General features: G+C 53.5%; 1 protein-coding gene across 6 annotated transcripts in view; it reads left to right on the top strand.

Annotated features, from left to right (window-relative positions):
• SEMA4B (semaphorin 4B) overlaps positions 1 to 14,344 on the top strand; it is a 99,859-nt gene that overhangs the window by 50,791 nt on the left and 34,724 nt on the right. Inside the window, exon 1 of one of the 6 annotated variants that reach the window (XM_070400563.1) lies at positions 395 to 453. The exons of 4 other annotated variants lie outside the window; for them this stretch is intronic. The gene's annotated coding sequence lies outside the window, so the exon portion shown is untranslated. Of the gene's footprint in view, positions 1 to 394; positions 454 to 855; positions 935 to 14,344 lie in introns of those variants that run through there. One more of the 6 variants, XM_070400562.1, reaches the window with a different exon arrangement.

Raw genomic sequence — 14,344 nt, 5'->3', positions numbered from 1 at the left:
GAGATGCTGGCCTGTGGCCTCTGGTTTCTCCAGCCCCTGGACCAGCTCAGCCACATACACACCCAGAACTCGCTGTTTCAGGACCCGCCCTGAGAGTGGCTGTGGCTTTCCTGGAAGATAGCAGAGCCGGGACGCAAGTGCTGGGGAGGGAGGGACGCACCAAGGTCACTTGATAAATGCTAGATGTTTATAACCGTTGGTTTCACTGTCCCAGCGCTGCCCGGCGCAGGCTGAGGGACACAGCGAGCAGCCGGAGACGTGGGTGGTTTCGTGCAGGGTGTCTCCCTGCTCTCACTTGCCTCCTGCGTAAACAGGGCTGCGTTTTGGAGAGCTGACCGCGTGCCAGATGTGCGCCTCCATAATTGCTCTGCGCACCCTGTGCGGTCCCAGCTGTCCCGAGGCCCGCTGTGCAGCTGAAATGCAGGCTCAGAGAGGTTAAGGAACTCGCCCGAGGTAACACAGCCAGTCAGGTGGTAGAAGTCCTAGGATTTCTACCGGGGGACCCCTCAGATTCCAGCTAGTGACACGGTCCCCTGGGTCAGGGAGGGCGCAGCCCCACAGACCCCGCAGCCTTTGGGGCCTGCTGAGCTGTTCTGGGGGCAGGTCCCGACTGGGGAATGGACGGAGAGCAGCGAGTCCAGAGTGGCCGTCCGCGCCCTGCGGCGGGTGGTAGTTGGGGGATGGGGGGGTGCTGCTGGCGCCTCCGGACTATTCCCGTAAACACGGGCGAGGCGGGGCGGAGCTTGGCAGCAGCCCCGCGTTTCCGGGGAGGCTGTGCCAGACCCAGGGTGTTCCGCGGGGACACTCGGGTCCCCAGGGAGGGCTTCGGGCTGGCGTGGCAGCGGGGAGGAGCCTGGAGACGCTGAGAAAGAGGGGGCGCGCCGCAGAGGGGGTTCTTCCGTGGTCGGTGGTCGCGCGTGGGCAGGACACTCAGGTAGGCGCAAGGGACAGGGTGGGCGGGAGCCGCGGCCCCAGGAGGGGGCGGGCCTGGGTGAGGCTGATGGGACTGCCGCCGCCCCCACTTCCCGCCCCCATTTCCCGCCACCTGTGCGCTCCGATGCCCCCACCCCCGCCGAAGCCTGTGGCCAGGGCAGCCCAGGAGCCTGGGCCCACGTTCTCAGGGCCATCGGGGCCTCCGCGCCCAATCCCATCAGCATGTCCCACGCCTCCCCGACCCCACACCTGGAACCCAGAGGCAGGGCTCCCGGCTCTGGAGGGAAATGGTCTGGAATTTGGGCAAGTCCTGGGCCCCTCCTTGAAATCGTCCTGGGTGTGACCTCTGAGTGAGGCTTCCTGTCAGGGCTGCTTCTCGTTGAGTGACAGGTGGATTTAGGGGTCAGGAGGGAAAGGCAGTTAGGATCCTGGAAATGAGGGGGTTCTAGTGGCCTCGCGGGAGCCGCTGTGGTCTGGCAACAGGACTCGGGAGCCCTGGGTCCCCTGGAGAAGACATCAACCTCCTCTCCCATTTCCTCACCTGTAATGTGAGTCTGTCCTTTGACCCACAGATCACAGAATTCCTGTAAGGCTCCAGTGCCCTAAAGACAGGGAAGCGGCCCTAGCTGGTTTGGTTCACTGGATAGAGCGTCGGCCTGGTTTCGATTCTGGTCAAGGGCACATGCCGGGGTTGTGGGCTCGATCCCCAGTAGGGGGTGTGCAGGAGGCAGCCGATCAATGATTCTCTCTCATCCTGTATGTTTTTATCTCTCTCTCCCTCTCCCTTCCTCTTTGAAGTCAATAAAAAATATTTTTTTAAAAAAAGACAAGGAAATGCACAATTAAAATCCTCCCTCCCCGCCCCCCATGGATGCCTTAGAACTGGAAGAGTCTTAGGACTCCCTCTGGGCCCACCCCTCACTGTCATAGGAAAGTGGACCCGGGGGGCGGAGAGGGGGGCGCCGGGAGTGACTTCACAGCGAATTGGGAAGGTCAGGGTTTGAACCTGGTCTCCTGACTTCCAGGCCGTGGCTGTTTCCGCTGATGGTCATTCTTACTGACACTCAGAGAAATCCGCACTTTGTCTCCTTGTAGCCTGGGGCTCAAGCTTGGGTGACTGGTGATCTAAAGACAGGGACAATGCCCTCGCTGGTTTGGCTCAGTGGACAGAGCGTCAAGCCTGCAGGTTCAATTCCGGTCAAGGGCACATGCCCAGGTTGCAGGCTCCATCCCAGTGGGGGCGGGGGGAGGGGGGCGGCGCGTGCAGGAGGCAGCCGATCTATGATTCTTTCTCATCGTTGATGTTACTATCTCTCTCCCTCTCCCTTCCTCTTTGAAATCAATAATATGTATATATTAAAATCAACAAATAAAACATTAAAAAAATAAAGATGGGGATATTGGCAACAGGTGAAATAAATAGGATGGGAGAAGGAGGCTGGAGCTTCAGGTGAAAGGAAGATGAGAGGAGGCTGGAGCTTGGGGGTGGGGAGGGGAGCTCAGGCAGAGAAAGCTGCCCCCCCCTCCGGTGTAGATCCTGTGCCTGGGGCTTTGCTTTCATGCAGCTCTTAGAGGATTGCCCTACAGAAGTCCCTGGGAGCCCAGCATTCCCCAGCTCCCCAAAACACCTTCTCTTCTGAAGCCAAAAAAAACCTGCTGAGACGGTATGAACAAGAAACCCTTAGGCTGCCCTGCAGCAGGGAAGTGGGACTTCCCACCCACATCACTGAGGTGCCTTTGCCTTTGAAAAGAAAAAGAGGAAGGTGGGGAAAGAGATCCCGCCGCCGGGGAAGGAACACGCCAGTGAATCACTTGGCAAGGATCTGAGACGGTCAGCGAGAGCAGAAAACTCCTGTGCTCACTGAGTGAGCATTTACGGGGCGCCTGCTGTTTGCAAGCTCAGCGCTGGGGGCCGCAGATGAAAAACCCCAGTCGGGCTGGCCCAGTGGGTGTGTGCGCTCAGGGAGCTTGTAGAAGAGATGGGGAGAGAGGGATGTGATGTGCAAATGAGTATCTCACTACAGGGTAATGAGTGCTTAGTGGAAATTCGAGCGGAGTGCAGAGGGAGCCAGAGGAGCAACTCGGGAAATCGGAAATCGTTTGAAAACAGCACTAGCCCGGGAGGCCTGGGGGATGGCTGGGACTCTGCCCGGCGGGCCCTGGCCCCTACCTGTGTTGGAGGCAGGGATGATGAGAGCAGCCAAGGAAATGAGGCAAGGATGGGTGTTCTCTGGAAAAAGGAGCCTAAGGGATCCTTTTAAATAGATTTTTGTTGATTTCAGAGAGCAAGGAAGAGGGAGAGAGGGACAGAAACATCAATGATGAGAGGGAATCATGGATCAGCTGCCTCCTGCACGCCCCACACGGGGGGTCAAGTCCGCAACCCAGGCATGTGCCTGTTATGCCCAGATTTCAAGATCCCCACAGACCAACAGGGAGCCAGCCATGTTCGATGCAAAAGCAAAGGATCCTTTATTATTAGTAGTACAGACCCGGGTCTGGCTCCCAGCCCCCTCTGACCCAACGGCCAGAAGGGGGGAGAGAGATCGCCGGGAGAAAAACCAGGGTTTTAATAGGGGGTGGAGTGAGGGGACTGTGGGCCCTGCCAATTGGCCAGGCGCGAGCCGGGTCTTGTAGGATACGGGGTAAGATGGAGGGCATAGCCCTCACCCTTTCAGTGCCCTTGACTGGAATCGAACCCGGGGCCCTTCAGTCCACAGGCCAACGCTCTATCCACTGAGCCAAACCGGCTAGGGATCCTTTCGAAGTGTTAGCTCTGTGAAGGCAGCAACCCTGTCCGTCTCCTTCGATTTCAGCAATTCCTAGGAGGCAGCAAGAACACTAGCAATCCTCGTTGAGTGAATGAAAGAAAAAGGGGAGGATGGGAAGAAGGCAGGGAGGAAAGGAACAGCAGCCTGTGTTACCAAGAGGAGCATGGTTGTAACTGGAGACAAAACCCAGGTTGAAATCCCAACTCTGGGTAGAGTATCTATGTGGGTTCTGGTGCCAGTCCTGACTTAGCACTTATGTAAGCTTAGCAAGTCCTTTCTTTCTTTCTTGTTTAAATATATTTTTTACTGGTTAGAGAGAGGAAGGGAGAGGGAGAGAGAGAGATAGAAACATCAGTAATGAGAGAGAATCATGGATCGGCTGCCTCCTGCACGCCCCCTACTGGGGATCGAGGCCACAACCCAGGCATGTGCCCTGACTGGGAATTGAACGGTGACCTCCTGGGACATAGGTCAACTCTCAACCACTGAGCCACACCGGTCGGGCACCTTTTTTTTTTTTTTTTTTTTTTGATGAGAGAGAGAAACGTCGATTTTTTGTTCCACTTATGCGTTCATTGGTTGATTCCTGTGTGTGGCCTGAATGGAGATCAAAACCACAACCTTGGTGTATCAGGATGGTGCTCTAACCAGCTGAGCTCCCCGGCCAGGGCAGCTTAACAAGTCCTTGAACCTCTGTGCCCAAGTTTCTCACCTATGAAGCGGGAATATAACCATTCCTGTCTCGCTCTGTGGTGAGGCTTAGATCAACGACTGGCTGTAGAAAGCTCAGCACAGGGCCTCGCTTAGAGCAAGTGCTTCATACAGATTAGCCTTAAAAATGTCAGTGGTGCATTGGGTGGAGTAGTTGGCCAAGCGACTCATGTCAAGGTTATATAACTCCCCCCAAAGGAGGAATAATTCCTTTTGACCTGATAAAGGCTCATTTTGAAAGTGCCCTGTGTCTGCAGATGAGCACATCTCAAAGAAATGGGTTTTCACCCTTTTTTTTTGGGGGGGGGGGGGAAGAGGAGGCAATGATCTTTTTGTTTTGTTTTTTTTTTGTTGTTGTTTTGTTTTTAAAATATATTTTATTGATTTTTTACAGAGAGGAAGGGGAGAGGGATAGAGAGTTAGAAACATCGATGAGCGAGAAACATCGATCAGCTGCCTCCTGCACACCCCCTACTGGGGATGTGCCCGCAACCAAGGTCCATGCCCTTGACCGGAATCGAACCTGGGACCCTTGAGTCTGCAGGCCGACGCTTTGTCCACTGAGCCAAACCGGTTAGGGTGGCAATGATCTTTTTGAAATGAGATGAACGCTATGATCCCTCTCACTAAACAGCATATCACGCTTGGGGTTCAGTTCACAGCTCCCCAAAGTCCACCCCAAGGGTTCAGGGGCCCCTGCTCTGCTGGACCGTTATGGGCTGTGATGAGGGAACTGAGGCAGCAAGGAGCATGGAGGAAGGGCTCTCCCTGGCCAGGGCCTGGGGCTCAGAGAGGGACTTAAGGAGGAAGAACTGGGTGAGAAGATGGTGAGGGCATTGATGCCTGATTTCTGGGGATCGTAGGCATGGAGGGCCCTCAGGTCTGATAAGCCAGATTGGAAGCTAAATCTCTCTCCTAGACCCTTACACTCCTGCCCCCACCCTCACCTGGCCTGGAGCACCTACCTCCCGCCTGTGAATTCGTGGTGGTCTCAGGGGAAAGAGTCACTAAGCAGTGACTGTTGCCCCTTCAGGGTGGCAGGTGCCAAACATCAGCCCGGCCAGTGGCCCAGGCTCTGCAGGCCCCCAGGTGAGCAGCCGGCTTGAGGCCACAGGCTGGAGCCCTTCCTGAACTTGTGTTGGGGGCAGGGGAGTGGCAGGGGCGACTGCGTGTTGTACCCTGTCAGGGCAAGGACAGGTTGAGCCCTGCTGGTTGCACCACAGCCCCGTGGGGCGGGGGATCCCCTCCCAGGGAGTGGCCGGCTCAGGCCCCAACAGGCCCGCGGCAGGCGCACCCGGGCCTGAGCTGGGCGGGCTGGTTCATCTCCCAGGGAGAGTTGCCGCCTCAGCACGAGGGTGGCAGGAGGCAGCTGGACCCAGAAGGGGTCCTGGGGGTTGGGCACCGAAGTGATTGGGGCAGAGGCAGCTCAGATGGGCGAGGGGAACTGGTCACCTAATAGGGTGGCTCTGTCCACGGGGCATCCGCCACATGCCAATCCCTTCCGTGCACTCATAGCGGCTCTGCTGACGGCCCGTGGCGTTCCCACCTCCATTTGAGGAAGCTGCGGTTCAGACAGTGTGTGGCTTTTGCTCCCAGTCCACAAAGTACCGCTGGTGCTGGGCTTCTCCTTTTTTTAAAATATATTTTTATTGATTTCAGAGAGGAAGGGAAAGAGAGAGAGAGAAATATCCATGATGAGAGAGGATCATTGATGGGTTGCCTCCTGCACGCCCCCCACTGGGGATCAAGCCTGCAACCCGGGCATGTGCCTTTGACCAGAATCGAACCTGGGACCCTTCAGTCCGCAGGCGACGCTCTATCCTTTGAGCCAAACTGGCTAGGGCTTGAGCTTCTTCCTCTGATGGAAGAATCGGGGTGCCTGAGCCCTGGATTCTACCACTTCCCAGAGCAGGAAACACGGGGACCCGTGCAGGGGCAGTCATGCAGTTCCATACAGTTTGGGGAACAGAGATGAGGCCATGTACGCGCATTGGCAGACCTGGTGAGCAGCTGCCAGTGAGGCGCGAGGCCGTGCTGGTGCTGGCCTGGGAATGCCCTTTGCTGCAGAGGGCACTGCCCCAGGGAGGCAGCCAGCCACCAGGATCTAGAAGCCATTGGCTGATTTGAAAGCACACACAGGGAGTGCCAGCTTCCTTATCAACATGTCCCGATGCTTCAGCTGAGCTGCTGCCCAGCCCCTGGGGAGGAGGCACCAGCCAGGGCAGGGCGGGGAGCTGCAGCTGCAGGTTGGCTGAAGACGAGGGCGAGGGCGCAGGCTCTGAGGGGACCCTGGCGGGCAGGGGGCCAAGGCCCTGGGGGGCTGAGCCCAAGCCAGTGCGAGTCTGCCAACCAGAACTCGGGACGGGGAAGGGCGCTGCCTCAGGAGGGGGTGGGTGGGACCTTTGGGTTCAAGCTCCGCTGGGCTGGGCAGGAGGCCCCTCCCCCATGGCCAGCAAACAAGGCATTGACTTTCAGGGCAGAACTGCGGGAGCTGTAGAGCCAGCTGCTCTGGGTGGGAATGAGGGCAGCAGGCCTGGCCGGGGACCACCTGGCAGGGGCCATCCGTGCCCAAGCACGTGGCTGGCCTCCTCCTGGGCAGAGGCTGTCCCTGTTGAGGGTTAGTGAGTATTGATTGCTGGCAAGGCTGACTATGGCCTAGAGACTGACCATCCCACGGCCAGCCCTTGCCCGGTGCCTGTGTTCACGGCTCTTTCCTTTGTGCGCAGCAGGTTAAGCGAGGCAGCGGGCAGGTGTTCATTAGATTTCGGAGAGGGAGGGAGAGGGAGAGAGAAACATCCACGATGAGAGAGAATCATGGATCAGCTGCCTCCTGCACGCCCCCACTAGGGGTCAAGCCCACAACCTGGGCCTGTGTCCCGACCAGGAATCTAACTGTCACCTCCTGGTTCATAGGTCGATGCTCAACCATTGAACCACGCCGGGCCGGCCGGGCACCTTATATTTTTAACCCTTTCATTTTCCCTTGATTCCCTTTCATTTTCTCTTTCCCTTGTAGCCTTTCTTATGCCTCTTCCTCTCTCCCTCTTCTATGGCTCTTCTCATTTTTTTATTTTCTTCCACCTGATCCTATAGGTGAGGTATTTATTTATTTTTTTTTACCTTTTTGCTTTTTAAATTTTTTTCCATGATAAACAGGTATGAGGCATAAATTCACATACAGGGAAATGGACACACTGAAGCGTACAGCTCGAAGCATTTAACGTGGTACACACTTGGGAAACCAATACCCGGACCAAGGGATAGAATATTCTCACCGTCCCTCAGGTTTCCTTGTCTGCCAGCGAGGCGTCAGCCCCCTGGTCTGGCACCTCCCACCATAGGCAAGCTTGGTTTGGCCTCTTCGTATCCCTATGCACCTTTGACCTCTTGTGCTCGCATTTTAGTCCTTACATGTGTGTCTGTGCACCTGGGAGAGACGGGAGAGGGTGAGGATGGGGATGAAGGCGAGGCTGCATGAGTGTGGATGGAGCAGGAGGCCCAGGCTTGATGACAACTTCATCTTGCCGTCGGGGGCACAGAGGCAACACTGCGTTTCTCTTCATCTCTTTCTGTCCTCTCTCTCCAAGCCGTCCCTTGAGCTCTTTATACACATCACGGACGTCCTGGCTGAGAAAGACTTGCCCACGTCCAAGAGGGGCAAAGCGGAACAGGAGACGCGGCGTTGGCTTGGGAACCACGCTGGCCCACAGGAAGTCAGCTCGAATGAGGGTGTTTTTTTCTGTCAGCCATCCTCCTGTTTTTTTCCCAGCTTGGGGAGGGCCAGTTGGCACAGGAAGGGAAGACAGCGGAGCTCACAGAGGCCGAGGCCGCCGTGTTGGGGGCGCGCAGTGGGGCTCCGCTCCAGGCCCACCGCTGGGTCCCTCATTTGGTCCAAGTGCTGTGCTTGGCAGCGGGGCTTTCGAAGACGGAAGACCCGTCACTGTCCTCAAGGGGCTTGTCACCCACTTGGCATAAGACATACTTGGACCCGGCCGGTGTGGGTGGGTGAGTCAGTGAGTGTCGACCTACGAACCAGGAGGTCACGGTTCGATTCCCGGTCAGGGCACATGCCCGGGTTGCGGGCTTGATCCCCGGTGTGGGGCGTGCAGGAGGCAGCTGGTCAATGGTTCTCTCTCGTCATTGATGTTTCTCTCTCTCTCTCTCTTTCTCCCTTCCTCTCTGAAATCAATAAAAATATATACATTTAAAAATTTTTAAAGGACATACTGGACTCCTAGAGCATCTGAGCAGCCATGAGTGGGATGTAATTAACCACCAGCGAGGCCACATCTTCCCCTGCCTCCCCTCCGTAGGGATATGCACAGCAGTCACACAGCCCAGCTGTTGCCAAGACACTAAGGCAGACTAGCCTTGCCTTTAAGGAGGTACGTGCTGCTGGGATTCAGGCTCTAGCCAGTGCCTAGGTGAGAGCCGTAAGCAGAAGGTAGAAGAAGGAAATGCTGCAGCCAGCCCTAGCCTGTTTGGCTCAGTGGATAGAGCGTCGGCCTGCGGACTGAAGGGTCAAGGGCACATGCCCGGGTTGCAGGCTCGATCCCCAGTGGGGGGTGTGCAGGAGGCAGCCGATGCATGATTCTCTCTCATCATGGATGTTTCTATCTCTCTCTCCCTTCCTCTCTGAAGTCAATAAAAATATTTTTAAAAAAAGAAGGTAGAAGAAGGAAGTGTGCTGCCATTTTCCTGATTTCAACAGCATCTCTTGCAATTTCTCCCATAAGATTCTATGGATCATATGGAGAAACGGGCCGAATCATGCAGGGAGGAGGCCACCTTGCTAGCTGCTCCACCTGCAAAGGATGTTGGTCAGGTGTAAGCCTGACGGGAGTCTCCTGTGGCATCGGGCTGTTTGCGGCCCTGTATCACCAGTTGTTTTTTCCAGCTTGGGGAGGACAAGTTGGCACAGGAAGGGAAGGCAGCGGAGGGCACACGGGCTGGGGCTGCCGTGCTGGGGGCGCGCAGCTGTGGGTCATTTACAAAATACCTGTAGCTTTTCTATATTAAGCAGTTGTTAAAACGTGGCCACAGACCAACTCATACTCTTTCCAACACACACACACACACACACACACACACACACGTTTTTGCTGAATCATTTTGGAAGTTAGTGGCAAACATTGTGACACTTCACCTCTAAGACATGAACCTCAGCAGGCATCTTGGGAGGGCAGGGACATTCTCCCGCAACCATCATGCCATGACCGTGCCGCAGACGTGCGCTGGAACGCCACCACGTCCGCCCGTGTGCAGTGCACCCGAAAACTTCCCCAATTGCCCTATAGCAGTGATGGCGAACCTTTTGAGCTCGCCGTGTCAGCATTTTGAAAAACCCTAACTTAACTCTGGTGCCGTGTCACATATAGAAATTTTTTGACATTTGCAACCATAGCAAAACAAAGACTTATATTTTTGATATTTATTTTATATATTCAAATGCCATTTAACAAAGAAAAATCAACCCAAAAAAATGAGCTCGCGTGTCACCTCTGACACGCGTGTCATAGGTTCTCCATCACTGCCCCATAGCTTTCCCCCCAGGGATTCAATCAAGGTTCACAGGTTGCATTGGATTATCAGCTCTTTTGAGTTTCTTGACCTAAAACCGCTCCCCCTGCCTTTAGTTATATATTTATTTATTTATCTTTGCCTTTCATCACAGGGATGTCTGTAGAACGCTGGGTGCATCTGACCGCATCCTCAAGAATAGATCTGGGTTAAGTGCTTTTGCCGAGCACGCTGCTGGGATTGACTGTGTTGTGTATTTCTTATTGTATCCCATCAAGATGTAAATGATGTCAGGAAGTCCCATATTGGTGATGCTACTTTCTCTTTTTTTAAAAAAATATATTTATTGATTTCAGAGAGGAAGGGAGAAGGAGAGAGAGAGATAGAAACATCAGTGATGAGAGAGAATCATGGATCGGCTGCCTCCTGCACACCCCACACTGGGGATGGAGCCCGCAACCCAGGTATGTGCTCTTAGCCAGAATCGAACCTGGGACCCTTCAGTCGGCAGGCTGACGTTCTATCCACTGAGCCAAGCTGGCTAGGACGCTACTTTCTTTTGTAATTGATTTTTAGGGGGAGAGAGAGAGAGAGACAGACAGACAGACAGACATCAACTGGTTGTTCCACTCACTTCCGCATTCATTGGTTGAGTCTTGTATGGGCCCTCACTGCGCTGGAACCTGAAACCTTGTCATCTCTGACGATGCTCTAGCCAACTGGAGCTACCCGGCAGGGGTCTGGTGATGCCGATTTAAACTGCTTGGTTAAGATGGTGAGAGCCAAAGCCCTCCCTTAGAGATACAGTTTCTCTGTGGAAATGACTGGGTCACCTGCGGGGACAGACTTTGAGACCTTGTTCTTGAATCGTTTCCTAACAACCTTCCACCCAGCGGCTGAGCATCCAGTGATGATCCTTGCTTGAATCTAGATTTTCCAATTCTGTCACTTCTTCTACATTTACCAGCCGGCATATTTCTGTGCAAGAAAGCTTCCTTTCTGTCCCTTCTCTCCCTCTGTGTTTCTCTGAATGTCATCGTGGACGGATGGATTGTTTTTTCATTTCATGCACTAGAATCCATTATTTCCTTATTGTCAAGTTTGGTCACCAGGCTGGCCCCATTTGTCCTTTTGACATGATCCCATTAATCTTTAACCAATTCCTTGCTTTCTGGCCAAACAAAATATCCCAGGCTCACCTTTTACTTTCTCTTTCATTTCCCCACAGTCCTGGTACCTTTTATTGGAGATAGATATTTAGAAACCAAGAACTGGGTGCTAGGTGTGCGACTATGTGTGTGTGTATATATATATATATATATCCTCACCTGAGGATATTTTTCCATTGATTTTTAGAGAGTGGAAGAGAGAGGAAAAAACAGTGAGAAATATTGATGTGAGAGAAACACATCGATTGGTTGCCTTCTGCATGAGCCCCGACCAGGGAGGAGCCTGCAACCCAGGTATGTGCCCTTGATGGGAATCGAACCCGGGACCCTTCCGTCCGCAGGACGACGCCCTGAGCCAAACTAGTTAGGGCTCGCCCAATATTCTTATCAATGACTTGAATAAAGGCATACAAATGCTTATCACGTTTTAAGGTGTCTCAAAACTGGGAGGGAAGCAAAATGTATCATAATAGAGTAGATATTCAGAATGACCGCCATAGGATGATATCTGGACCAGGACCAATAGATTTAAAAGAGGTCAGTAGGAAGTGCTGTGTTTTGGCTGAAGAAAGACATTGCATAATTTCATGTTTGGGAGGAACTCTTTATTGGACCAAAGGTGATATACCTATGTTGGTTGACGTGTGCCAGCAGCATTCCATGATCCTTAGATTGTATCCATCCATCCATCCATCCATCCATCCATCTATTCATTCATTCATTCATTCATTCAGCCAGTACTCCTTGAGGGCCTATTACATACCAGGCACTGTTTTGGAGGCTTGGGATTAGTAACAAGCAGAGAAGCAAAAATCCCTGCCCTTCTCGGTCAATATTTTGGGGATAAAGGGGCAGGTGGGGCGTTCAGACAATAAAGAAAAACCACAACAAATAAGCAAATCAGATAGTATGTTGTTAGGTGATGAGTACCTTGAAATAAAGAAAAAACCTCAGGGTAAGGGGAATAGTGGGGTAAGTTCAGATTCTTCAAGAAGGTGATCTTTGCCCGGCTGGCGTGACTCAGTGGTTGAGTGTCAACTTATGAACCAGGAGGTCACTGTTTGATTCCCAGTCAGGGAACATGCCTGGGTTGCAGGCTCGATCCCCAGTAGGGGGCGTGCAGGAGGCAGCCCATCAATGATTCTTTCTCATCATTGATGTTTCTATCTCTCTCTCCCTCTTTTAAATCAGTACAAAAAAATTTTAAAAACAAAACAAAAGCAGATGCCCTAGCATTTAAAAAAAAAAAAAAAAAAAAGGATATATTTGAGCAAAGACTTGGAGGAAGGGACCCAACCTGGTGGCTATTGGGAGAGAAGGCTGCAGGCAGAGAGAGTAGCCAGGGCAAAGGTCCTAGCAGAGAGCCTGTGCGTAGTCCTGGGGTGGAGCCGGAGGCTTGGACATCATTGGCTGAAGGTGGATGGATGACACGGATAAAGGTGGTGTCCAAGGCCTGGCTAGGCTAGAAGTGGGGTGCTTGGTGCTGCCTACATCACTTGTGCAACTCTGTGTCCAGTGCTGAGATCTCCTTATTTTTTCTTATTTTTTCCTTTTAAAGATATTTTTATTGATTTCAGTGAGGAAGAGAGAGGGAGAGAAGGATCGAAACATCCATGATGAGAGAGAATCATTGATCCGCTGCCTCCCGCACGCCCCACACTGGGGATCGAGCCCGCAACCCAGGCATGTGCCCTTGACCGGAATCGAACCGTGACCTCTTGGTTCATAGGTCGATGCTCAACCACTGAGCCACGGCGGCTGGGCGAGACCCTTTCTTTTTTATTTTTGTGTGTGGTGTTTTGTGTGTTTTTTTTCTTTTTTGTTGTTTTTTCCTTGGGAGCCCCTGTCGCCTGGTCCTTGCCCATAGATGGGTATCGGGATGGTGGAGATGCAGAAATCATGGCACACGGGGAAGCTTGGCTGCAAGAGAGGACAGCGGGGACCATGTGAGTGCTGCGCCCACCCCGACAGCCACCCTGTGGCCCAGGATGCGGCAGGCCCTGGGGGTGGGGTGAGAGCTAAAGGTGTTGGCTCTGAGGAAGCTCGTTTTGGCCGGGGGTGAAGAGGAACTTTCCCAGGATGGCAGCTCATTCCTGGGGCGGCCGTTCCCACTGCCATGGAAATCGGGAGCGGGGGTTTGGGAACTACTTTCAAGTGGAACTAGAGGAAGAATTACATGTGACTGAGGTCCTGTGCGCTCGTAGGAAAAGTTGAACCGTTTCCCAAAGCTTACTTCTCCTTTTCTTTTTTAATTTTATTTTATTGATTGTCTACAGAGAGGAAGGGAGAGGGATAGAGAATCAGAAACATCGATGAGAGAGAAACATGGATCAGCTGCCTCCTGCACGCCTCCCACTGGGGATGTGCCCGCAACCAAGGTACATGCCCTTGACCGGAATCGAACCCGGGACCCTTCAGTCCACAGGCCGAGGCTCTATTCACTGAGCCAAACCGGTCAGGGCTTCTCCTTTTCTTCTTTTGTTGTTAATCCTCACCCGAGGATATTTTCCATTAATTTTTTAGGGAGAGTGGATGAGAGAGGGAAAGAAATATCAATGTGAGAGAAACACATCGATTGGTTGCTTCCGGGGAGAGCCTGGTATGTTCCCTTGACTGGAATCGAACCCGGGACCCTTTGGTCCGCAAGTCAACGCGCTCTCCACTGAGCCAAACCGAGCAGGGCCTTACTTACCCTTTTTATGATCTTTGCAGTTTGATACGCTCTGTTGTGTCTATTTCTTTTTTTAATGTTGAGCGGGAGCCACTACATTGGTTCTGGGACTTACTTAGGGGTGCAGGTTGCAGTTTGAAACCCCTGGTCTCCACAGGACGGAGCTCCATCCTGGGGCATATTAGGAACCAGGAATGGGGGTGGAGTGGGGGGGGGGGGCGTGGACCGTGCCTCTTCTAGGTGGGTGCCTCCGGGACCCCTCCTGCCTCAGGGAGTACTGTCTCCTGCCTGGCTACGTGCAGGTTAGTGGAGAAGGTCTCACCTCCCAGGCTGTGTGTTAAATCCTATTATTCCACGTAAATTAATCTCGCACCGCTCCTCCCACCCGAGATCTGGCTGCGAGTGGGCAGAATTCTAAGCGCGGATGCCCCCGCAGAGCACCGGGCTGAGTGGTGGGCCTGCAGTGCGCGCAGCCAGGACCTAAGGTGGACGGACCCCGAGCAGAAATTAGAAATTTATTTACGAAGCAACCAGCCCTGGCGTCAGCACCGGCTCGGCCGCGTTTATTC

The sequence above is a fragment of the Myotis yumanensis genome, unplaced genomic scaffold (genome assembly GCF_028538775.1).
Source record: "Myotis yumanensis isolate MYYU_CA2020_CCGP unplaced genomic scaffold, mMyoYum1.0.hap1 SCAF_20, whole genome shotgun sequence".
NCBI classification, from domain to species: Eukaryota; Metazoa; Chordata; class Mammalia; order Chiroptera; family Vespertilionidae; genus Myotis; species Myotis yumanensis.
This window is presented reverse-complemented; position numbering and strand designations above follow the sequence as displayed.